This window comes from Phalaenopsis equestris, unplaced genomic scaffold (assembly GCF_001263595.1).
Source record: "Phalaenopsis equestris unplaced genomic scaffold, ASM126359v1 Scaffold000991, whole genome shotgun sequence".
Taxonomy (NCBI): Eukaryota; Viridiplantae; Streptophyta; class Magnoliopsida; order Asparagales; family Orchidaceae; genus Phalaenopsis; species Phalaenopsis equestris.
Window position 1 is genome coordinate 234,589 of NW_018165430.1, and position 25,542 is coordinate 260,130.

General features: G+C 33.2%; 1 long non-coding RNA gene across 1 annotated transcript; it reads right to left on the reverse strand.

Annotated features, from left to right (window-relative positions):
• Nucleotides 1–5,530: 5,530 nt before the first annotated feature.
• Nucleotides 5,531–11,298, reverse strand: LOC110032638. The gene is made up of 4 exons (XR_002294869.1): nt 11,039–11,298; nt 6,365–6,517; nt 6,002–6,156; nt 5,531–5,790 (listed from the first exon to the last, which is right to left on the reverse strand). It is a non-coding gene; the product is annotated as an uncharacterized LOC110032638 (long non-coding RNA).
• Nucleotides 11,299–25,542: the final 14,244 nt, after the last annotated feature.

A 25,542-nucleotide genomic window follows, 5' to 3' on the forward strand; every position in this document is an offset into this window, starting at 1 on the left:
AGCTTGGCAAACAGACCACTTCTCAAGTAACGACTTATTATCCAAGATTTTAGAAATGAGAGGAAAACAATATGAAGAAATAAGAATGTCATTTGCTTGTTCATTACCATCATCTAAAAGCATTGCAATGTCCTTAATCACATAAGAATTGACTTTGTAAAATATAATGCCTTTCTCTTTGAAGTTAAGTCCTAGAAGCAAATAAGGGTATTGAGATCATCTGTTGTAGAATCATTTGTAGCTATCAAGTCCTTACAATGGCTTTCTGATATAGGGTCAATAACAGTACCTCATATGCAAAACATAAGTCAGAGAAGCAGAGGATCATGATCATTGATGGTTGCAAGAGTATTTCCTTGTCGGCGTCCTATTGGCCCTCATCATTTGAGCCCTTAGGTTTCTTCACCAAAAATCCTTCTTTTACCTCATATTCAACGTATGATTTGACACTTATTCTTGCCTTGGAGCTGACAGAGTAGGGAGCATTTCAGTTTGCTCAAGTGTTAGTGGAGTAGGACGCATTCCCTCCTGCTTTATTGTCTCTTTGCCTTTGACCAAATAGAGCTTGAAAGATGAGGGGTATGTTGATGCCTTGTGGCATTTGAAATCCATAGAGCTGCCTTCTTATGATAAATTAATATTCAACATTAGCATTTATACCGCCCACATTGATGGAAAATGGTTGAATATCACCTGGGATGGAGAACTCTTCAACTCACGCATGTACTTGATTCACTTCTGGAAAGTTGAAGGTATCATCTCTTACTCATGAATCCAAGGGCTTCCGAACAAGGGTCTTAAAAATGTGTTCCTATCAATGATGTGGAACTTAACTTCACTTTTGAACTCTCTAAAATGAAGAGGAAGGATTATGAACCCTAGGGTCATTTGCCCATTTTCGTTGAATTCATTCAACATGATTCTATCAAAGCATAATTTTCATGTGCTTAATCAAAGAAATTCAAGGGTTCACATTCTAATGGTAATAACGGATGCGTTGAAATCAACTAATATACAGTTCATAGATGTTCCATATATCACAATTGTCACGTATAAGGGATGGTTCTGGTCCGTAGTACCTTGTAGTAAGTCATCATCAGAAGAGGTGACAATAGTTATATCTTACGGTATGACTGCCTCCTTTATTTTGTCTTTGTTGTAGTAAGTATGGAAGATTTCTGGCTCCAGGAGAGCTTTCACCAAAGTCTTTCTCAACTCATAAGATATAAGGAGAGCATCAAGGATGCTTAACGATGCCAACAACCTTTTAAGGTGTTCCAACATTCTATAATCCACCTTATTAGAAGGATTTCTAGTTCCTTTGTTATGGGTAGAAAATTTGGGAATATCATCCATCTCTTGAGAGATGATGTCCTTCCCATTCTCATTACGGGTGGACTTAGCTAACGACTCTATGTAAGAGCCTTGAGAAGCAAGTGTGCCACCAACATCATCTGATGAATCACATAGAACTTGACATATGCGGTAAGCGCCATTAAAGGAGGGCATAGTGGGTATTGCTCCTCTCCTTCACTGTGATCATCTGCATCAAACTCACGAGTGATAACAATAAAGATGTGAAAAACAAAAAAAATACTCAAAATTTCTTCTTTCATTGATTCATAAAAAGTACAAAAGGAATCGTAGAGAATGTGATCTTCCTCTAAGCTTATATTTGCATATGAACAAAAATAAAGTACATCACTAGTAGTATCTGCAGCAGATATGATTGGAATGACCACAATAACTTTGTTTGATCCATTCCTAGAAGGTTTCTCCAAGTATTGCTTTAGCATCTTGATCTCCCTGCTTTGTGGTGTGTGTCAACCTAGTTCTTGAACATGTAGCAATCCTCTAACACGTGTCCCGAATGCTTGTGTTAGTGACAGTAGTTGGGCTTGATAGATTTTCCCATCTTGTTTGTCTTCTTTGGTGGAGGAAACAGCATGTCCTATTTGATTAGACTTTTAAAAATCTTCTTAGTTAGGTTAAGTCTAAGTTAGGTTAGACTTAAGGATTAAGGTTAGGCCTAATTTGACTTAGGGTTAAGGGTTACGTTTAGGTCTAAGATGGGTTAGACCTAAAGATTAGGATTAAGCCCAATTTGATTAAGGCTTACGAGTTACGTTCAGCTCTAAGATGGGTTAGACCAAATGATTAGGGTTAAGCTTAATTTGATTAAGGCTTAAGGGTTAAGTTTAGATCTAAGATAAGTTAGACCTGAAGATTAAGGCTAAGTCTAATTTGATTAAGGCTTAAAGATTTAAGTTTAGGTTTAAGATAGGTTGCCTAAAAATTAGGGTTAAGTCTAATTTGATAAAGGCTTAGGGGTTAAGTTTAAATCTAGGATGGGTTAGACATAAAGATTAGGGTTAAGACAATTTTCATTAAGGCTTAAGAGTTAAGTTTAGGTCTAAGCTGGGTTAGACCTAAATATTAGGGTTAAGCCTAATTTGATCAAGGCTTAAGAGTTAAGTTTAGGTCTACGAGCATCTAAAATGGGTTAGACCTAAAGATTAGGGGTAAGCCTTATTTAATTAAGGCTTAAGAGTTAAGTTTAGGTCTAAGATGGTTTGGACCTAAAGATTAGGTTAGATTAACCCTATAAGGTCAACCTAAAATCAGATGAAATAACTACTCTTAATCCTTTAAACCAGAGGATTAAAAGCAATAAAACAAGTTTAGGACATTTTGGGCTAAAGTGTAAATTTTAAATTTTAAAATTTTACCCATAAATGTCTAAATTGTTACTTTAGACTTTTTCAATGGTTGGAAATTTTATTTTAGGCATTAATTTAATTACCTTAAATTTTCTAACCATTTTTAATTTAAATTTCTAATTTACTAATTTTTTATAGTTATTTTTCAAAAATAATTATAGGGTTGATAGAAAATTGGTGATTTTCAATTTAGGGATATTTTCTAACCTTGAAAAATTCATAGAATGTTCTGAAGGATGAAAGAAGCAATCCCTGTGAATTTCATATTTTGTATTTATATTTAATTTTTAATAATTGAAATATTATTTGGAGTATTTAATTAATTAAAAATTAAATACAATTCATTTATTATCATTTTTTTTTTTGAAATTTTCCTCTCTATCTCCTGAGTTCAGATATTTATTTTTATGATTTTTCGTGGCAGAGATATGCTTTTTTGTAAGTTATTTGATTTTTTGGATTTAAATAAATAATTGAACTCCTAAATTCCTACTTATCCAACGCGGCGCCGCATCCCTCCTCGGTAGTTCTGAAGTTCACGCGATGGTCTCAATTCGTGGCACTTTCCATGCTATCGTTTGAGCTGGCTCGCAGTCCGGTTCTCCGTTTCGTACTGATGAATGGTTTGACTTAATCGATGTCATCCATTTCTGATATACGAAAATGGATGGCATCTGTTCATCATCTCTAAGGGATGATTAACCGAATACCATCCATGTTCAAGCATTAAGTTCTCCTCTGATTTTCCATGAAATCTCATGGCGTTTATTTTAAAAGCATCATATAACCGGTAAGATCACATCCATATGGTTAGTTGAGTATGGGGTGCACATTTCTTCACAAAAGACCAGACCAGAGGCAATTTTTAGGGTTAGTGGTCCATTCCTTTGCCCTAAGAGGTATGGTCTTGATTGGGTTTAATCAACACGATGGACTTAACCTTACACAACTCCTCCTTAGCTCAATTTGATCTGAAACCGGGCCTAAGTATGAGCTAAGTAAAATCGTGGCTCAGTTTGGTCTTAAGGTAGGGCTAGAGGGCTCAGGGAGGCTCAATTTCGATTGGAAAAATCTACTTAAGGCTCAAGGAAGCTTTTGGAAAAGTTAATTTGAGGTTTTGGTAGCGTTCATGACACACTCGAAATTTGTCCTAGATTTGGGTTTGAAAATTAGGGCATCCTAATGGGATTTAGGCTTTGAAGAGATGAGGAATCTACTGTTTATAGCTTGAAGAAGATTTTCTCTCTTGAAGGTCAAAGGTTTTGAGATGTAATTAGAGAGCATCATGCCTTCATGAAGCTCATGGGTTTGGTCTTTTGTGGTCATGAGAGGCTTGGATGGGGCCAAAATTGGCCTGAGGTGATTCTTCTGGCTCCTCTAAAGTGTTTTCAGAGATTAGGGAGAGGAGTTATGGAGGTAATTCTTCTCCTTAGAGGCTTTGTCCAAGTTGGCTCCAATGGAGGAAGAGGGAGAATTCAATAACATAAAGACATTGGGGAAGGGTGGAGGCGTGGTTGTTGAACTTGGCAGGTGTTCTCCTTGACCCAAGCATGGAGGGACTTGGGTTATTTGGACTAGGATGCCAAGTATGAGGGAGAGTAGGTAAGCATTAATTCTTTTGTCCCCTCTCCCTTATTTTATTTTATTTTATTTTATTTGTTTTATGTGAATATAGGTTATGTACTGACCTGATGGGTTGGTGTAGGTTATGGGTAACCTATTAAATCATGGGCTTGGACCATCAGCCTAATCTGTGGTATTGTGTCATGGGTTAAAGCTTTGGGTTTTAAGCTTTAAATTAGGGTTTTAGGGTATGGATCTTAAATTCATTCTTATGAATAAATAATTAATTAATTATGAGAATGAAAAGTTGACAATTAGACCATGAGTTGACCATGGTTGCTTAGGGTTGACCATTTGACCCTAGGTTCATTAGACCACAGGTTGACCAAACCAAATGGATCAAAATGATCAATTTGACTATATAATGGTTGGGTTGACTATAGAATCAATGGGTTCATCATATGGTTCAGTGTTGATCATGTTAACCAGGGTGGTCAGGTTGCCATATGGGTTATTTGTTGATCATATGGTGGTTGGGTTGACCATAGGGTCAATGGGTTGGTCATATGGTCTAGTGTTGACCATGTTGACCAAGATGGTCAGGTTGACCCCATGGGCTATTTGTTGACTATATGTTGGTTGGGTTGACCATATGGTCAATGGGTTGGTCATATGGTCCAGTGTTGACCATGTTGACCAAGGGTTGACTATATGGTGATTGGGTTGACCAAAGGGTCAATGGGTTGGTCATATGGACCAATGTTAATCATGTTTATCAAGGGTTGACCAGGGTGATCCAGTTCACCATATGAGCTATTTGGTGCCATCTAGATCAAAATAAGGTTAAGTTTGATTCACATGGACCACTTCATCTCTTTTGAAGTTTAAAAGAACAAACTAGGGTTTTGGTCTAAATTTTAGAGTTTGGTGGGGTACGAGAGACTATGGGTGAAGCCAGGGATCAATTTGGGTATGTCCCCCTCCTAAGATTGAATTGATGGTCATTGTGAACCTTAGAGCTTACAAGTTAATCTAAGCGGCCTAGGGTATGTCTTACCCCTAATAGTCAATTCAAGCACTAAACCCTAAACACAATCAGCCAAAAGGACGGGGGCTTGAGCTTGTACATGTAGTTGAGAGTAGTCCCTACAAAAGGAGGTCAACAAGTACAAATTTAAAAAAGTAAACTCTTATATATTCATAAGATAACAAAAGTGCAAACTATAATAGTAAACAAAATAAGACCATTAATACCATAATGCAAATTAAAATATAGACTTTAATTTATAGGCTTTTTTAAATTAAGTGTTTATAAATCAAATGGTTACACAACATATCAGAAAGCGAAACCCCATCATCTAGCCATGGTGCATGTGGTTCATTGCAATGTTGCTCCTCAGACTTATCAAGCGGTGGAGTCTGTGTTTCATATGCTCAGTTTCTTGATCCTTTGCTTAACCCACCTCTGTAAATTATATTTTTATATGTCTTAATGATGAACCACTTTCTGAAAATCAAAATGAAACAGGAAAAAAGCTTATTGTAATGAAAGTGAAAGTTACTTAAGTAAACACATATATTTCATAAGATAATAAAGTAAAAATTAGAATCGTAATCAAATAAGACTAGCACTAATAGAGTAAAAACTAAAATATGAACTTTAAAGTGTAGGTTTTTTTAAACTAATCATTTATAAATCAGAAGGTTGCACCACATACCAGAATGTGAGACCCCATCTTCTAGTCACCATGCGTATGGTTCATTGTAATCTTGCTCCTCAGACTCACTAAGCGATGGAGATTGTGTTTCATGTGCTTAATTTCTTGTTCCCTTGCTTAACCCACCAGTGCAAATTCCATTTTTATATGTCTTACTAATGAATGAGATGAAACAAAAAATGTTAATTGTAATAAAAATGAAAATTACTAAAGAAAACAGATATATTTCATAAGATAATAAAGAGCAAATTTGCATAGTAAGCAAATAAGACTATCAGTAAAAAAGATCAAATTAAAATATGAATTATAACTTTTTGGATTTTTAAACTAATCATTTATAAATCAGAAGGTTACAACACATACCAGAACGTGAAACCACATCTTTTGGCCATAGTGCATTTGGTTCATTGTAATCAGGCTCCTCAGACTCACCAAGTGGTGGAGACTGTGTTTCATATGCTCTGTTTCCAGTAGAAATTTTCTTTCTTGCACGTTTTAGTGAACCACCAACCATTCCTACAAATTAAAATGAGACAAATAATTCTCATAATGACGAAGTGTAATTGAAAATAACAAACATGCAAAATAAACAAAAAATAGGACACAAAAATTATAGTGTATATTAAATCTAATCTTCTATGAATAATATTGTGGTTATTCCAATAAATAAGCATCAGAACCAAAAAAAGTCACAATGAATGAAAACAATAGATTCACAACATCACCAATATCTTCTTTGAATAAACAAAAATCAAATCCAAAAAAAGTATGGAGGGACACACAAACTTCCCTTTTGTCTACCTTCAAACAAGAAAATACAACGCAAGTAAGGTGATATGTGAATAAATGAGCATAGAAAATGAAGCAAACTACTAAAAAAATGAACAAAATTACATATTAAATAATTACCTTAATATTTCTTGTTGGCTTACATTAAATTTGTATGACATTCATGAGTGGTGATGCTTAAATTAAACACATCTCAAGGTTTAAGTCTAATAATAGAATTCCAATTTGTAGTTTGAGAGTCTTGTATATAAAAAAACAGGTTCTACTTGAGATGAGAAAACGAATGGTTCATGCTCCAGCTTCTCTCTGGTATGAATTAAAAATGAGAAATTCACTAAAGAGCACTAAATTGATCTAAATTCATATCATTTGCAGACGCACCCTTTCATTCACATTTGAATTGCACAGTTAAAAAAAATCAAAATAATTTAGGTCAATGATTTAAGTCAACCTCCCATAATAGTAAAACCTCTCATCTTCTGTAATGTTAACTACATCATAATTTTGAGTCATCTTATTTTCATCATGATCTCTAGTATGATTGTTGCATCCATTTATTCAAAATCCTTTATAGTTTCTTGCAATTTTATTTGGAGCCCATGCAAGCATCATAATTTCATCACTTCCCGATGTATCATAGCGCATAGCCTACTATAAAAAAAATAAATTTATCATAAATATTTATTTTGAATGCTAAATAAATTTGAAATATTAAAATTTACTCTATCTTTAAACCAATAATGAAAGTTTTCATTCACAAACTTCTCAACATCATAAGGTGTGAGATGTGTATGTTGACTTCTTTTTCTTTTCTCATTGTCTATCAAATTTCTCTAAAAGTTATAATATTATCATAGTGAAAAAGCGCATTTTTGAGTGCTTGAATTGATGATTTGTCATCCAATACAACCAAAGTTACCTTACCTAAAGTCATTCCACCACTTAGAAACTTATAAGATAATAAAATCGCAGTTAATCTTGGCAAAACATCAGATCGCTCTAGATTCTTGGAACAAATAAATATTACTTCCTCAACAATATAACCCTTGGCAATTGATCCATCAGGTTGTGCTTTATTGCCAATGTAAGCTTTTAATAATAGAAAAATCCTATTCACAGATACAATTTGTGTAAGTAAATAAATAAATTAAAATCAAAAATAAAAAATAATCATAATTTACCTTTCAAATGGGTACATCCATCTATATTTCACAGGACCACCAAGTTTTACTTCTTCAACTAAATGAACAAGTAAATGAATCATAATTGTAAAGAATGAGGGCAAGAAATATTTCTCCATTTGGCATAGAGTCAATATAAAGTTATTATGTAACATTTCTAATTCACTTGGATTAATGTTCTTAGAGCATATTGCTTTTAAAAAGCTTGATATTTCCACTATAATTCCCATTACTTCATCTGAAGCTGCGAAACACCTTAATGCAACTAGGAGAATATCTTCAATAAGAACGTGACAAGCATGACTTCTTAAAAGTGTTAATTTACACTCGTTGATGTTTAGAGCTCTAGAGATATTTGATGCATAGCTTTTGGGGACTTTCATTATTCTTAAGGAGTTCACAATGCATCAATTATTGCTTCTTTGATAATGTGAACATTGTTGGCGGTAAAATGTAACTACCATTCTCATTAACAAGAGGATGCAAATCAGTCCTCACTACAATGTCAACTAAATCTTTTCATGCATGTAGATTATCTTTAGATTTATCAAGATCTAATAAAGTCTTAATGAAATTATCACAAATAATTTTTCTTATATGCATGACATCTAAATTATATTGTAACATGTACATCCAATAAGGTAAGTCAAAAAAATGCTTTTCTTATTCCCTGTGATTGAATCTTGCAACTGCTCACTTATTAACTTAGTTTTTTTTTCAAATTCTTTTTGCTTTTATGAACCCGTCAGTCAATGAGGTGCAGTTCTCATCTCCTCTATGTTATCAAACTTTTATTTTTGACATGAAATATGTCATTAGGAGGTAGGCAATGATGATGACCCATATAAGATAACTTTTTACTCTTACAACCATAAAGATTCAATATTTTTTGCACAACAAGGGCAAGCAAATTTTCTTTTAGTACTCCATCCAGACAGCATGACAAATGATGGAAAATTATTAATTGTACACAATGGCAATGCAAGGATAATAAAATTATGTCCACTTACAGTATCATAACTTGGAACTCCATGACATGCTTTAATAAGTTATTGAATTAATGGTTGTAAATAAACAACAAAACTATTTCCAAGACTTTTCTCTCTGGGTATGATTGCAGATGCATGAAAGATGTATGTTTCATTCCAATCCAAGGAGGCATGATATAAGAAATAAAATGACAGGCTAAATATTGCATAAGCTACTAATGATCTTAAAGGGATTAAAAACATATGATGCCAAGGCAGGCCGAACATTACGTGAGTCTAATGCAAAATCAAAATACCGAGTGTCAAAAGATTTTCATGCGTCTCCATCAGATGGGTGTCATAACAAACCATCTCTATTTCTATGCTTATAATATCAGAACATCTCTTCTGCAATTTAATTTTTTGTTTCGAACAATCTTTGTAAACTTGAAATCAATGGGAAATATCGAATAATCTTTGATGACTTCATATTTTATTTTTTACCAGACATCTTTTTCCTTTTTTTTTGAATTGTGGCCCATCTTGAAGTTCCACAAATATCACATACTTCTTTATTCACTTTGTCTTTCCAAAATAACATGCAATCATTAGGGCAAGCATCAATATTTGTATATCCAAGATCAAATGTTTTCATTATCTTCTTAACCTCATAAGCACTCTTTGGTAATAATGCTCCCCCGGGAAATGCATAATTTAATAGCTCAAGTAATACATTAAAATATCTTGCAGACCAAAAGCTTAGACACATTAAGAAAAATAAGTGTAATAGAAAAGAAAATTTTGTGAATGTCTTGCATCAGGTATATAAGTCTTTTTTTGCATCTTCTAATATTTTTTTAAATTTTGTAGCATAATTTGTTTGATCCAAATTAGGCTCATCATGGTTAGCCCTTATACTAGTTGTGATATTATTCGAAATAAATGCATTCCTTAACAATATAATCATATGATATGTAATTCAATGACTGTCCTAAACATTAGAAACATCAAAGACTATCTCAATCTTATCAGCTTCAATAGTATTATTGTGTTCGTCTCTATGCCAATTCCAAACAACCCATTACCAAAAAAAATTCATTTCAAGATTAATTGTTTCTTGACATCCTTCAATGAATAAAGTACCTATTAAAGCATGATTTGCAAGCGCACAAAATTTTTTCTAATAAATTCATGCTCGGACTATTCTTGTGGATAAATGAAATGCCTTCAAATAAAATGCTAGAAGAAAATTTTTTAATCAGAAATATTTCTTCATATGGTATGATAGGACACAAGAAACTTGTGTAAACAAGTATTGCGAAAAATTAAGGAGGTAATTAAACTAAGTAATCTCAACAAAACTATATATGAGATCTCAATGATAGAATAATTATTATCAATCAGAGCTCAAAAATTTCACTCAAAAGCATAAAAAAAGATCATATGTTTTTAATAGTAGTCTCAGCAATGTTGAGTTTGTATTGGAAGATAAAACATGATAAAATAGAGTTGGTGTAAATGAGATTTTTATGAACAAGGATATAGAAGGTTACTTTTAAGCAAACCTATCTATAAATGCAAAACAAATAAAAAAATAGAAAATTATCAAAACAAAAAAAATTAGCCAAATTAACAAGCCTGCACTTCATAGTTCCAAAAAAAAATCTTTTCAAAATCCTATTCATGAGCATAAACAATTAGGGTATGGGAGATAGGTTTGCTTAAAAGTTTGAGAGACATAGGAAGGAGTTATCATATATTAGATATAATTCCAAAAAGAAGGAGTTATCATAGGACTAATCAGAAATCATTCACATTTATGAAAAAGATTCTAAAAGTGTGCGCGGCTCTACAAACTAAAAATAAAAATTAGTAAATAAATGTTAGAAAGAATAAACAGGAAGCAAGGCAACAACAGTTCAAACCTAACTAAGATGAGAAAAATTAAGAAAAAAACAAAAGCTATGAAACCATTCCCCGATTCTAGTTATGAGTAAAATATAAATCATGAGTATCCAGATCTGGCAGAAAGTAGAGTATGAAAATATCTAAAAAATAAATAAAAAGGTTTTCAACGGGTGCAAAAGAGAAACTCAAACCTAGGAAGCAGGCAAGGAGCTGAAACCACTTGACAAGTTTCCGAGCACTAACAGAGCATGGGAAGCGTCGCCGCTGGAGAGAATGGGAAGCATTGCCACCGGTGGAAGAGACCGACGATTGGGAACGAGGGATCGATCGCGGAATCCGGCAAAACTTTGCTTCTGAGATTATATTAAGTGGGCTCCACGTGTGAAGTGAATGTATTGGGATTCATGAGTATAAAAATTTATGGGTTGTGATTAATCAGTGTTAAAAATATGAGGCTCACATGACATCTATAATTAAACTCTGGACCTAATATTTTTTCTTGGACTCCGGACCTAATATTTTTTCTTAAATTAGGGCATGAGGAGGAGGGACAGGCGAATGATATATTTTGGTGGGAGCGAAATTAAATAGCCTATGGCAATACTTATAAGCACTATCAAATTTTTAAAAATAGAGTTTATAAAGGTTGCCATAGAGTGGGATATGAGCGCACTAACAAAAGCAACTTGCTCTATGATAGATACAGATTTTTTGGAAGTGGATGTTCCTTAAATTGGCTGCTTGGGTTCTTCTAATTGTTCCTTAGATTTTATTTTCTAGATCTTATGATGTGCTACATCAGTCACACTATCGAGTTTCTGTCATCAAATTTTTCACCTAGGGTATTGAGGCACTGCTCCACTACTGTTGTGCACTATCATTCGAGCGTTGCGTCATTATAACTTCAGTATTGGGGCGCTAGGTCACTACTGGTATTTCTTCTCCAAAAGATATGGCATGACTATATACAACACAAATATATGATATTTATCACAAAAAAATATAACAATAGAAAAAATTATAAGAAAAACTTCAATGTACTATAACACTTTGCAAACTTCCCTATCGTCGTGGGCTATTTATGTATAAGCTTTATTAATGATACATCATCAACAAATCAGGCATAATTCTCACTATTTTTTGAAGAAAAAAATTTTAAAATTTAAAAACTATCTTTTGATTGTTAGAAACTTAAAATCGGGTTTGAAACTTCAAACGATTACTTAAATAGTTAAATGATCTTCGATCAATGAGTTATGACAATTCACACTCAATGATAAGAAAAATTTATTATAAATAGAGGGGCATTTACATATATACCACAGGTTCTTTATGTATTTACATGTCTAACACCTAAACTTTATTTTTTTACATCTATACCACACAAATTTTTATATCGCCTAAAAATATCACTTCTTAAACTTTTAAAAAGTAAAATACGTTATTTCATTCATGGAATAGTTAGAATTTAAATGTAAAGAGTAAAATTCAGGTGCTAGATATGCATATACATAAGAATTGAGTGGTAAATTTTATGGGTCTAGCTTCATCTCATCAGAAAATTATGACCACACAGATTGTGGCTTCAGAAGAAAATTGTCAGCACACAAATTGAAGATTTTGACCGTTATATCAAGCTTATAATAGTATTTAGATTGTAATTTGTGTACTATTATTTTATTTAATCTTTTTTAATTATTTCCTTTAAAGAGGTATTGATAAAATTTATCCATCTTTTGCTTTGTGCAAGATACACTCTATTTGTAATCTCTTATTTGATATAGTTAATTCTCCTCATTCGCTCGTGGTTTTTCCCATCTTGGATTTTCCTCGTAAAATCTATGTTTTTTCTTTTTGTTTATTTCATTATTTGTTGCATTGATTTAATATTAAGTTATAACAAGCGATATTGAAGCTAGACTTGATTATGATGGTAGCAATAGTAAACTATGACATCCCTCTCTTAGATTGCAACACCAAATTTTTACTTTAGCGGGTTAAGATGCGAGCAGTTTTAGTGCATATGGATCTAGACGATGCGTTACTTGGCTTTGAAATAATGTCTTTATCATGGATGTTGGAGGAGAAGCAACATAAAAATCAAATGGCTCTTTCTCAAATTCATCTTCATTTATCAAATCAAATTAATATGGGTGCTTTGAAGGAGATGACCGTCATTGCGTTATGGCTTAATTTAGAGCAGTTGTAGATGACGAAAAGTTCGACCAATAAGTTGCACTCAAAACAGCGTTTACAATCTTATAGAATGATAGAAGGTGTATCTGTTATAAATCACTCAACCATTTTTAAGGAATTGTCTCCGATTTGAATGCCATGGAAGTTAAGTATGACGAAGAAGATTTGAAATTAATCTTATTATACTAATTGTCTTCATAATATACAATATTTAGAGATACTATCCTGTATGGATGAGAGACACTTACTCTAAACAAATTATATAATAATTTACTTAGAAGAAGATGAAGTAGCTTGTGGAGGAACATGTTGCTCAAGGAGAAGACCTTGTTCGAGGTAGAACTCAAGAGAGGAGTTATCATGTTGATACAAAGAGTAGATTAAAATCTATAAATAAGGATAAGATATGCAATTATTTTATCTGAATGTTACAATTTACGAAATTAAAATAAGAATGCAACTTCAAATTAGAAGGGTAAACAATCAGATCATTTTGTTGAAGCTAGTGTTGTTGAGAAGTTATTAATGATGGTGAACTCCTAGTTGTCTCCGACAGAGAACCTTGTGATGATTGGGTTCTTGGTTCAGCTTGTACATTTCATATGTTTCATAATAGGGATTGATTTTCAACATATAAAACAGTGTCAATTGGTATTGTGATAATGGATAATAATATTCCTTGTAAAATAATTGATGTTGGAACTACTAGAATCAAGATGTTTGATAGAGTCATCAGAATATTTGGAGATGTGAGACATGTCCCATATCTAGAAAAGAATTTAATTTCTTTTAAGTAATCTTGATGCTAGAGGGTACAAGTACTTTACTGAGGGAGGAGTTCTAAAGATAGGAAAAGGATCTCTTATTAAGATGAAGGGAGAGAGGAAGGTTGCAAAACTATGTCTTGCAAGACTCTACTGTAGTAGGTGAGGTAGTTGTTACTACATCTCCCATGTCAAAAGATGAAGCAACCAGTCTTTGACATATGTGCATTGGGCATACGAGTGAGAATATAATGCTTGAACTAAGCAGAAGGGGACTTTTAAATGGCCAAAGCATTAAAAAATTGAAGTTTGGTGAATATTGTGTATTTGGAAAACAAAAATGATTCAAGTTCAATGCTAGTATTCACAATACTAATTAAATTAGGCTACATATATTATGAACTTTAGGAATCATTTACAATGTTATCTGAAGATAGCATTGACATATATATGTTGACGTTCATTGATGATTTATCCAAAAAATTTTGGGTATTCTTCTTGAAGTAGAACAGCCATGTTTCTACTACATTTAAAAAATGGCAGGTCATGATCAAGAAGCATACTGGAACGCAGATCAAATGTCTTCACACTAATAATGAGTTGGAGTTTTGTTTAGGAGAATTTAATGCCTTTTGCAATTGAGAAGGAATTATGAGAGACTTCATAGTTTGACACACACCAGAAAAATGGTGTGGAAGAGTAAATGTACAAAACTATATTAGAGAAGTTTCATTGCATACTCTCCAATGCCATGCTACCTAAGTCATATTGGGCTGAAGCTGCTACTACGACATGCTACTTAGTGAATCACTCTCCCTCCATTGTTATTGACAAGAAATCTCTGCAAAAGAAAGTGATCATTAATAGACATGTTATATTTGATAATATTAGCATGTTATATACAACATCTACTACAAAATCTAGAAATGATGATCATAAGAAAATTCCTAGCGAACAAGTGGAACTTTAGATTAGTACATCTTCATGCATAAATTTTGGGTTAAGTTTAAATAATCATGATGTTGTTTTTTTCCCACAATCACAACAACAACCATCATATTATTCTATTGCCACAAATATAATAATAAGAAAAATTAAGCCACCTCAAAAGTATGTTGAGATTGATTTGGTAGCTTATGATCTAAATGTAGTCGAATGTATTGAGTGTGGTTAAGAACCTTCTACTTATAAAGAAACTATGAATTCAATTGATGTTGATATGTGGATGATCAATATGCAAGAGGAGACTGAATCCCAACATAAAAATAGAACTTTGGATTTGGTAAAATTACCCAAGACAATAAAGCAGCTCAATGTTAATGGGTGTTTAAGAAAAAGGAAGGCACATCAGGGGTTGAAGATATCCCCATGCTTTTTGCAAAGGAATTCAATCAAATTCCAGATGTAGATTTTATAGATGTATTCTCTTTGATTGTCAAGCATAGCTCAATTTGAGCTTTACTTGCTACTATGGCTAAGTATGATCTTTAGCTGGAGAAATTAGACATGAAGGCTGCATTTTTGCATGTCGAGCTTGAAGAAGACATTTATATGAAGCAGCTTGACGGTTTCATGGCTACAAAAAAAAAACATATTTTTTTATTGAAGAAATCTCTTTACAGTTTGAAACAATCTCATAAGTAGTGGTATAAAAAGTTTAATTCCTTTATGATCACTCATAAGTTTAAGAGAAGTAGTTAATATAGTTTGACTATTTTAAGAAAAATAGTAATGGACTATTTATCTACTTGGTCTTATATGTCGATCATATTTTGATAGTTGCTAAGGATAAAGAAGATATCAAGCACTTGACAGTGAGTCTAAAAATGAAAGATTTTGAACTGTAAAGAAAATACTTTGCACGGAGATTCAGAGAGATGAAAGTGTAGGTAATTTAATTCTAATTCAGAAAAGATAAATTGAATAAGTATTAAATAGATTTAATATACTAAATGCCAAGCCATTTAGTACTCCATTAGTTGCACATTTCATACTTTCATCGATTTTATGTCACAATCTTACGATTATATTGAATATGTCTTGAGTTCCATATTCAAATGCAATAGGACCTCCGTGTATGTTATGGTATGTTTTTGTCCAAATTTATTATATACAATCCGTTCAATTATTATATATATAAGTAATTTGGGTAAAGAATATTTAAAAAACCATTCAGTGTATCCTCATGTATCTTTGTGGAACAAAAGATGTTTGTTTGCAGTTTGGGAGGACAATAGATAGAGTCTTTGGCTATGTAGATTTAGATGTTCCTAGAGATCTTGATAGAAGGAGATCACTTACAGGATATGTGTTTACTATTGGTGGTTGTATGATTAGTTGGAAGGCTACTTTATAGACAATCGTGAAACTAACTTCAGCTGAAGCTAAGTACATAATAATTACTGAAGCTTACAAAGATGCTCTCTAGTTGTAAGGTCTATTTGAAGAGCTTAGTGAAGATTTGAAAATAACCACACTGATGTGTAATAGTTAGAGTGTTATTTATCTCAACAAAGATCAAATGTTTCATGAGAGAATTAAGCACATTGATGTTCGTTAAATCTTTGTTTGTAAATTTATCACTCATGGTAATTTTGTTGTGACCAAGATCAATAACCATGATAATCTTGCGGATATGAGGATTAAAGCACTTCCAACCGTCAAGTTTGAGCATTGTTTAAACTTGGTTGGTATTCATTTCTGATTATTAGAGCTTTGTGGAAGAGGTGGAGAAAATTTTATTCCTTACTTTCTTTGAAAATTCGTGTCAATGTAGAGACTTCTAAATTTATGACCCAAAAAATATTGGGTCCCACTTCATCTCATAAGAAAATTATGACCAAATGGATTTTGGCTGCAGAAGGAAACTGTGAGAACATAAATTGAAGGTTTTGACTATTAGAACAAGTTTATTATAGCCTTTAGATTACAATTCATGTGATACTGTTTTATTCATTATCTTTTAATTATTTTCTTTAAAGGGGTATTGGCAAAACTATAAATACCCCTCTTATGTTCTGTGGAAAATACACTCCACTTGTAATCTCTTATTTGATATAGTGAATTCTCCTCCTCCACTCATGTTTTTTTCCATCTTGGGCTTTCCATGTAAAATTTATGTATTCTTTCTTTTTTCTTATTTCATTATTTGTTGCATCGATTTAATATCAATTTATAACACTAACAGAGTCTTTAGAAGTTTAGGTAAAAAAATTAAAATGATACTCATAGTAATTATAAAAAAACATTCATTTTCATATAAGAGGAACCTAGACTATAAAAGATGAGTGCTTTGAGATTTAAGAAACTTCCGAGATCTATCAAAGTTCAATGCCAATGACCATCACCAATAACATCTACAACCAGATTGTTGTAATCGTTTTTTATTTTTTATTTTTTTTTATTTTGCCCATTTCTTGGTGTCCATCTGTCAATGCCCAATCACTATTATTTGATTGTTGTTGTATGACCATTGGCACATATCCATCTTTGTTCAATAACTATTATCACTCTATCAAAGTTCTAATGTCATTATTCTATCACCAATGTCTGACTGACATTCTTGGACCGCTACAATTACCATTTTATGTTTCTTCTATATTCTTGACAACATCTATAGAAAGTTAATTTATAATTTTAGATTCCTATTCCCATTATCCCAAATTAAGTCGATCTTTACAATCTTAATCAATATATTGACTTAGTTATTTTTTAAAAGGACACATAACTTTTTTCTTTTTATGATTTTTTGAAGTAATTTTTTTGTCTATTATGCTCTTTCCATTTATCTTTTTTGTTCTTTTTTTGTGTGTGAGAGCTTCATGCAAGGTTATGATACAAACTTCTCCCTAATTCTGTAAATTTTTTAACACACAAAAGTTTGGTATTCATTTTTTTATTGGCTAATTAATTAATTGTTTACTAAAATATTTTTTATTTTAAGTGTTGAAGTTGGTTATTATTTCTTGATAAAAAGTTATAAATATAGAACAAAAAATTTTCTTGGCATAGTTTTCCTTAAAGATTCATGTACATACGAATAATAAAAGTTTGTAATAGACATTAGTCTTATATGAGAAATTTAAGAATAGGATAATACTAAGGACTACCCTAAATGAAATAATGTAGTATATAAATAAAGATTGTAAAAGTCTATTTTTCCCTTAAATTGTGGAGAGCAAGATTAAATAATATTGCTAGCATGACCTCCTATGAATTTAGTGGAGAATGTTATAGAAGCAATGATTTGTGATGATGTTTAAAAATTGATTTTTGATAAGTTTTAATGTTGTTGTAGATGATTATGATCAGAAGATGGTTGTCAATATAATGACGATTGAATAATGATAGTCAAATAATGCTGTCAGTCTATGGCAATTGGGCAACCTAACTCCAACGAAGACAATAAGGCTATTATGATTGGGTGATGTTAATCAAATGATAACAAAAAGACAATGATTGAGTGATGAAAGTTGATGATTTTGTTAACTTGATAATAATCGGTTGATTGTAGTTAGGTGATGATTGTTAAGTAGAACTATATGCAAAACCTATTCAAGGTATAGGTCTAATACTATCTTTCATGTGAATAATGATGTTTATTAATAATTTTCTTGAGTTTCATTTGGACAATTTTAGCCAAAACCTTCAAACACTAACTTAATCATAGATGATTCTACATGCATTTTATGTCTAAATTACATTGCAATTAAAGGGCCTTAGATTTGTTATATTTTCTTGATCAAGATGCTTATTTTAGAATGTGATCTCTCAAATAGTATCATACATTGCTTGATTTGAGCTTTTTAGAATTTCAATAGATCCACTTTGATATTTTTAGGTTTGTATTTATTACAATATTTATTTTTAATTATAATTTTAATGAAATTGGAGTTTGAATAATCTAAAATTTAATTTTATTTTTTTTAATTATAAGTATTTCATGAGATTCTTGTATAATCAAACATATGTTGAGCAAAAATTAATTATTATAATTTAATAGATCTGTACATCAAAAATGTGTTAGCACTGATTCTAAGGAGATCTTGTGGCTAGAAAGAAAGAAGATTGTGAAAGAGGGTCCACTGATAAAGGATCATGAGGTCCACTTGTTTGATTGAGTGACGTTGTCCAACCCAAGCCAATAACAATAGAGCCAACTGAACCACGAGATGAATGAAAGATGACCAGAGGACTCTAGATTAAGGTGCTCAGTAAAAATTAAAAAAAAAGAAGTATCCAAGTAAAATATAACAAGAGAGGCCATCCATGGGAAAAAAACAGTTCCATGGTAACTACAACCATTCCTGAGACACCCAGAAGCTCCTCATCAAAAGTCAAGATCAATAGTTGGGTCATATCAACAGCTGATCCATATCAACCAAGCTCAATTGAATAGCAGATGTCAACCGACCGAGCTAATCTTGCTAACATGAAACCAACTAAGCTTAGCCAACTGAGCCAATAAGCAACCAGATAAAATGCTCATATATGTAAAATATAAAAATACCCTATTACAGACCATTTTAAAGTAGGAGGAAAATGTAATATCATCATTATGTTTCATCTTTTCTATAAATAGGGAATTCATTTTATGAATAAGACATGATTGATCGTGATAGATTATTATTAAATAATATTTCTTCCTCACTCTCTCTCTGTCTCTGTCTCTCTCTCCTTTCTATTTCTCTATTCCTTAGGTGTAATTCACAGACAAATCAAAATTTAACTTCCTAAAAGGTATGATGGAATGGATCATGAACAAACAAGAAGAGAAGCAACCTAAGGAGAAAAAACCCATAACATGACATTGACAACATGGAGTGTACCGAGAGTTTGTAGTCCAGCAGATCTAGGAGTTAAAGGATTAAATGTTGGATGTAATTTGAAGCATGTTGAATACGATGAAGGAAACGATAGGCCCGAGATGAATGGTTAGGGTCCAACAATAAAAGAGTCCCCTTAACTTTGAAAAGAGAAGGTAACTCCAAGTATTATGGTACTACTGGGTTGAAACTGATCGAATGAAATTAGTTCAACCATACTAAGGTGCATGACAGCTAAATATTACATTCCTTCAACAAATCTCTAAGGTTGAACCCCTAGAGCAATTCAAACTCCCATCACAAGAATCCTACAAAGGGCAGATCAATCCAAACTACCACACAACTTCATTTTAGTTGGTCGTATGTTTGTTGAAAATCATTAACATGTTAAAATGTTGTCTCTTTTTTATAATCCAGATAGAGTTGTCCCTTAGGCAGTTCAATGTATTACTGTCAAGAATAATCACTTTTTTCGTTAATTTCAAGTATACTTTATGATGTAGTTTGTTAGCGCCTAGAAGCCTTGGAATAACTTGCAGACCCTCCTACATATCTAACATGGATAAAGCACGAGCTTTTACTCATTCATCACATACTTCTAAAAGAAGATGTTGAAAGTGTAGGACCAGAAACCCATGATCGCCCATGCCCCCCTAGCTCAAGTGATGAAGGAAGGACCTTTCTGATATGTTTTAGGCCTATAGTGGCCAACTAGCTGAGTTGTTGGGGATGACCAAAAACCATATATTAGGCGAGGAAAATAACTCCAATCCCATTTCTTCCAGAGTAGAGTGTTCCATCTGTTGCCCACATAAAAGATCCGACTATGGTAAGGTACAGAAACTAAGCCTTAAAAATGTGATATAATTTCTACCTTTGTAGTTTATTATCAATTTCATAATAAGAATATGTAAAATTTTTCTAAATATAAATTCCATACCACATTTGATTGACACCCGGAAAACTCAAGAGTTTCACGTAAATGACTTTCAAAATTTGTTCGACACTCGGTGGAAATATAGAAGTTCATGTAAGGGATCATCAAAATTTGACTGAAACACAAAAGTTTCAAGAAATTAATGTAAGGGATTGCCAAAACATGATAGACACTTGAGGAACTCAAACTGATCCGCTGGTGATGGTTCCATCTGAGCTGTAAAATCTACAGTGACGGGCAACTCCTAATCAATAAACTTTTCTAAATAACTGATAATGATAAAAATGTGTGATAAATAAATCACACAAGATCTGACCAGCAAAACTCATACAACATAAGAACCAATGTCTTGTAGATCGAAATAGGTCAAGCATAACAGTGAGATTCCCTACCGATTAGTGATAACCATCATAGTGGGTAGCATACAAATCACCCCAAAAGGTCTAGATGGTTGCACATATGAATACTGTGACAAGATCCACTTGATACATCATGTGTAATGTGTGGCCCATCCAAGTCAATGAAATAATTAAGTGGTTGAGGCATGAGAAGTGTAAGACTTAAGCCGAATGATAAGTTAATAAACTGACAAAAAATATTCTTTAAATTGTTGACCTATCAATAATCACAACTAATTGTGTAACAAATGAAAGTGAGATGACAAAAAAAACCTTATTTTCATTCATAATTGAAAAAATATAAAATTTTCTAACCTTTTATAAGTATTAATATAAAATTTATTACAAGATACAGAAGAACCCGAGAGCATGTCATACGTTCAATGACCCACCATCATCCCCAACACTCTCTTTCTCCTCTTCCTTCTAATTCGAAAATATGGAAAATTATCAATTTTGATCCACTCTAGGGAGACAAATTTAGCCTTCAACATACCACCAACACCGAAGGCAGCCCCATCCTTGAACTTCCAAACAAGAAAGCCATCTGCATTTGGTGGAAGAAGTTTGACAAAAAACTCATCAAACATCTTCATTGTTTCATTCTTATCCTTCATGGCTCAGTTCTCTTCTTCGGTAGTTGACGAAAATTTTGATAGCCTGAGTACCTCTACTTTAGTTGCCTTCATCTTTTTTATGGTTGACAACTTTTTCTTCATCTCCAAGAATTATTAATGCTCCTACAAAAAGAAGATCAACTATAAATGAGAAGCTTCCAAGCCATCAAATTGTACTTTTTTATCGCTTATCACACACTTGGTAATATAGAAGGGTATCTTGTAGATAGAAAAAAAAATGACATCGGCTAACGTCGGAGGATAGAGAGACACCACCAGAGAATTAGAATATCAATCATTATAAAAATCAATCAATGCAAACCTGCCATTCGAGCTTCTACCAACCTTTGTCTTTGCTTCCTACAAAGTACTCCACTTGAAGGATGATCCAATTCAATTTCTGATATGAGAGAAGAGACAAGCACTTGAATCAGCCACAGGCACTTTACTCGCATAATGATACTCCCTGTTGTGATTGTTGGTCTTGATCTGCTATTTGGCAGATCTAGTTAAACTAACTGAAGAAGGGTGAATTGCTTCATCCCTAACTGATAAGTGGATGAATGTCAGAGCAGTCAACCGAGGTGTGACGTATGTTGCTTCTTTTTTTTCTCTCGATGCCTCCTTGTGATGGCATGACTTTACCTGGTGAGCCATCCTCTCAACCACTTGTCGTTGCATGCCCAACAGACCTGTAATCAACATATAACACTTGACATGCATTGAAGATGTTGTCCTCTCAATGAGAATTAGCTTGTCGATATCAGTCAATTGAAAAGTAATAAGTGAATCAGAAATAGCTATAATAAATTTTTTTTTCACCTTCATATTGTCCTCCAACAGAAAACAACATGGGTTTCAATCGACCCACAACTCCAGCAGTATCAGGCAAGACCTCTTGGGTGACCAACTTCAATGAGAGCAACTGTGCAAAACTTCTTATTGGTCGCTCAAGTGGTGACCATTGCCTCCCTCTCAGGCCTCTTGAGTGTTAGAGATTTTTCAGTTCTCCTCAATCATTAGACTAAAAGCTACGGGTTGAATGACAATTATTCGATCAAGATATTGATGTGCTGACAGCTAGCACTTCTCAATGTCTCTAGCCTCCATCAACACTCTCTGGTACTTTCTTCTTTACCTTTACTGAAGTGCCAACGTATGAGAAAGTCTAGATGTACCACCTCCAAGGAGAAGAGCCCAGCTAGAATTCACTAACAGTGAAAATTTGAATAAATCCATTCAGATAAAACAAGAATGAATAAGTAGTTGAAAGCTTGATCGTCCATGGAAACCCGATTGGCTACAGAAATTATAAAGTTTGTGATAGTTTCTTTAGAGTTAGGCATTATCTATGTGATAATTACACCATAATGGGTGAAGATGGTCCATAACTTTTGATAAAAAGGCAGTCACAAAATAAAAAAAAATTGACCCTTATAGAGGATGAGGTTACCACCATACAAAGTGGTTGCTCAGTATTTCTCGCTAGTGCCCAAAGCTTAATGGTCAAATCAAAGAAATAGGTTTATTGCAGTCGATCCAGCTTCCTCAGAGTTATCTATTATCAATTATTTGATATGAACGACCCGATGTCCTTTAGAGACTAAAGAGCCATCAAGCAAAAGAGCATAAAAAGAAAGTTAAGAAAAAATGAGAAGTTAGAAGAAAAAAGAGTAATGTGTAATGTCACCTACCCACACCCTTTACATATTGGGAGACAAAATAAGATGAACCATCGCTCAGGAGTTAAAATTACATTCTATAGTAGTTTCCAAAATGTGATGACAAAAGCATCACATTAACAAAAAAAAATGTGATGGAAAAAAAATATCTAGAAATGACCTTATAATTATAAAAAATAACTTGGAAACTAGTATGAGATAAAAATCTTTACAATGAGGGCAATATTCGCTTCAGCTGAGACATATGCTAGCTGAAGTAGTCTCTTATACAAAATTCTCCCCTCCCATACCTAAATTGATTCATTTGGTCTGTCTCGACTAAAGCCCGGAGTATCGGGATATCTTCTGGATGTCCGACAGTTCCTAATGAAGAGTGACCACTACCTCCTCCATTTTCTCTACTTTCTCTGCATGAGCTAATAATCTAGGAACATCAATGCCTCGCAAAATCCCTACAGACATAGCAAAGGGGTATTGATCTTGTTCATGTGAAGAGCTAGCAATCTGAGCTAGCAATCATGGGGCTCAAGAGGATTGTTTGGATAGTATACTCCGTCATCCTCACCCGAGAGTATACCACCCTTGTCTGATGCTTTTTCCGCTACTACTAGCACCTCAGTTGGATTATCACTAATGTCTGCTAGGGCAAGATCCTCATCTAGAAATCTCAACGACGACTCATATGCACCATGATACAATGTAAGGAAAAAGGAATTAATTAAAAAAAAATCAAAATCCAACAAATAAAACTGAGACTCCTTATAGTTCGGAGCCAATCCAATCGAGTTCAAAGAACGTAATTGACAATCATTGGACCATGGGACGATAGAGTATCATTAGCCTCTTGTGCAATCTGTGTGATCGATATGTACCGTGCTGTAGTAAAGGGTTGGTCTATCAGAGTAATGGTCAAGCTAGTTGGCTGAACATTCTTCCGTTTCTTACCAAGAAACAAATCCAACTATCCCACCTAATCTAGCACTGAGATTGCAACCGGTTTTCTCTTTTAAATGATGAATTTTTTATTCCTTTCACCTTCAGGGTGGTCCTAGCCTATCGATTTTTTGAAGGCGACACAAATCAGATCTTTGTTAGGGATGTCACTGCAGGGCTTTGATACATGCTATATCACAACACCAAGATGCTCACCGATTCAAATGAGAGGAGCACGAAGCAAATACTGAATAAAAGGATTCTCATCATGTTTTATTTATTATAATTATAGGTGAACAAAATTAAGGGAGTCCAATTATTAAGCCATTACTTAAACACTAAATGAAATCTAATTTTGCTTTTAATTTTCTTATTCTCATCGCATCGATTTAAAAAATTAGAAGAATCAGAGAACTAAAATATGCACATAAAAATATTCCAACACTAATTTTGAGGAGATTTTAATGGTCCAGAAGGAAAGAATACAACAAAAGAGAACCCATAGAGAAAAAATCATGAGACCCACTAGTCCAACCGAGAAGCTGCCTGGGCCAAGCCAACAAAGTCAAAGCTGACTGAACCTTGAGAAAGACGAAAGACTACTAGAGGGCACCAAAACAAGCCATAAGTTTGAAATGAGACAAAAAAGTATTCAAGCCAAATATCACAAAAGTGCAGATCCAGAGGAAAAATCAGTCCTCTAGTATCTCTATCCTAAAGATGTCCAAAGGCTCCTTATTTGAGATCATGAATTAATAATCAGGGCAGATCAATCAGCCGACCCAAATCGACCAAGATCAGCCGACCAAGCGAATGTCAGACGAGCGAGCTGATCTTTCCGACCCGAAGCCAATTAAGCTTAATCGGACGAGCTAGAGAGCAGCTGAACGATAAGCTCATACATATAAAATATCATAAATATTCTAATACAAACCCCTTTAAAGTGGGGGCAAAAGTGTAATATTATCTTTATATAACTTCTTCTCTATAAATAGGAGAATCGTTTTATGAATAAAACATGATTGATCACGACAGAGTATTATTCACTACTATTATCCTCTCTGTTAAGTATTGCTTTGATTAACCAAAGCAAATATTATTATAATAATTATGGAAAGCAATTTAATTTTATAATCATCGACAAACAATGCGTCGATTATAAAATTAAACTAATTTGAAGTAATTCGGATTTTATAATTTTCTAATCGTTAAAAATTATTAAAAGCAATTCTCTATGAATCGAACTTAATCTACAAAATTCAATAACGTAAAGGACAAGTCACACCACATCTTTGATATCTTAAATTTTTTGTTAGCATAACCGTGATGAATTAAAATAGCAG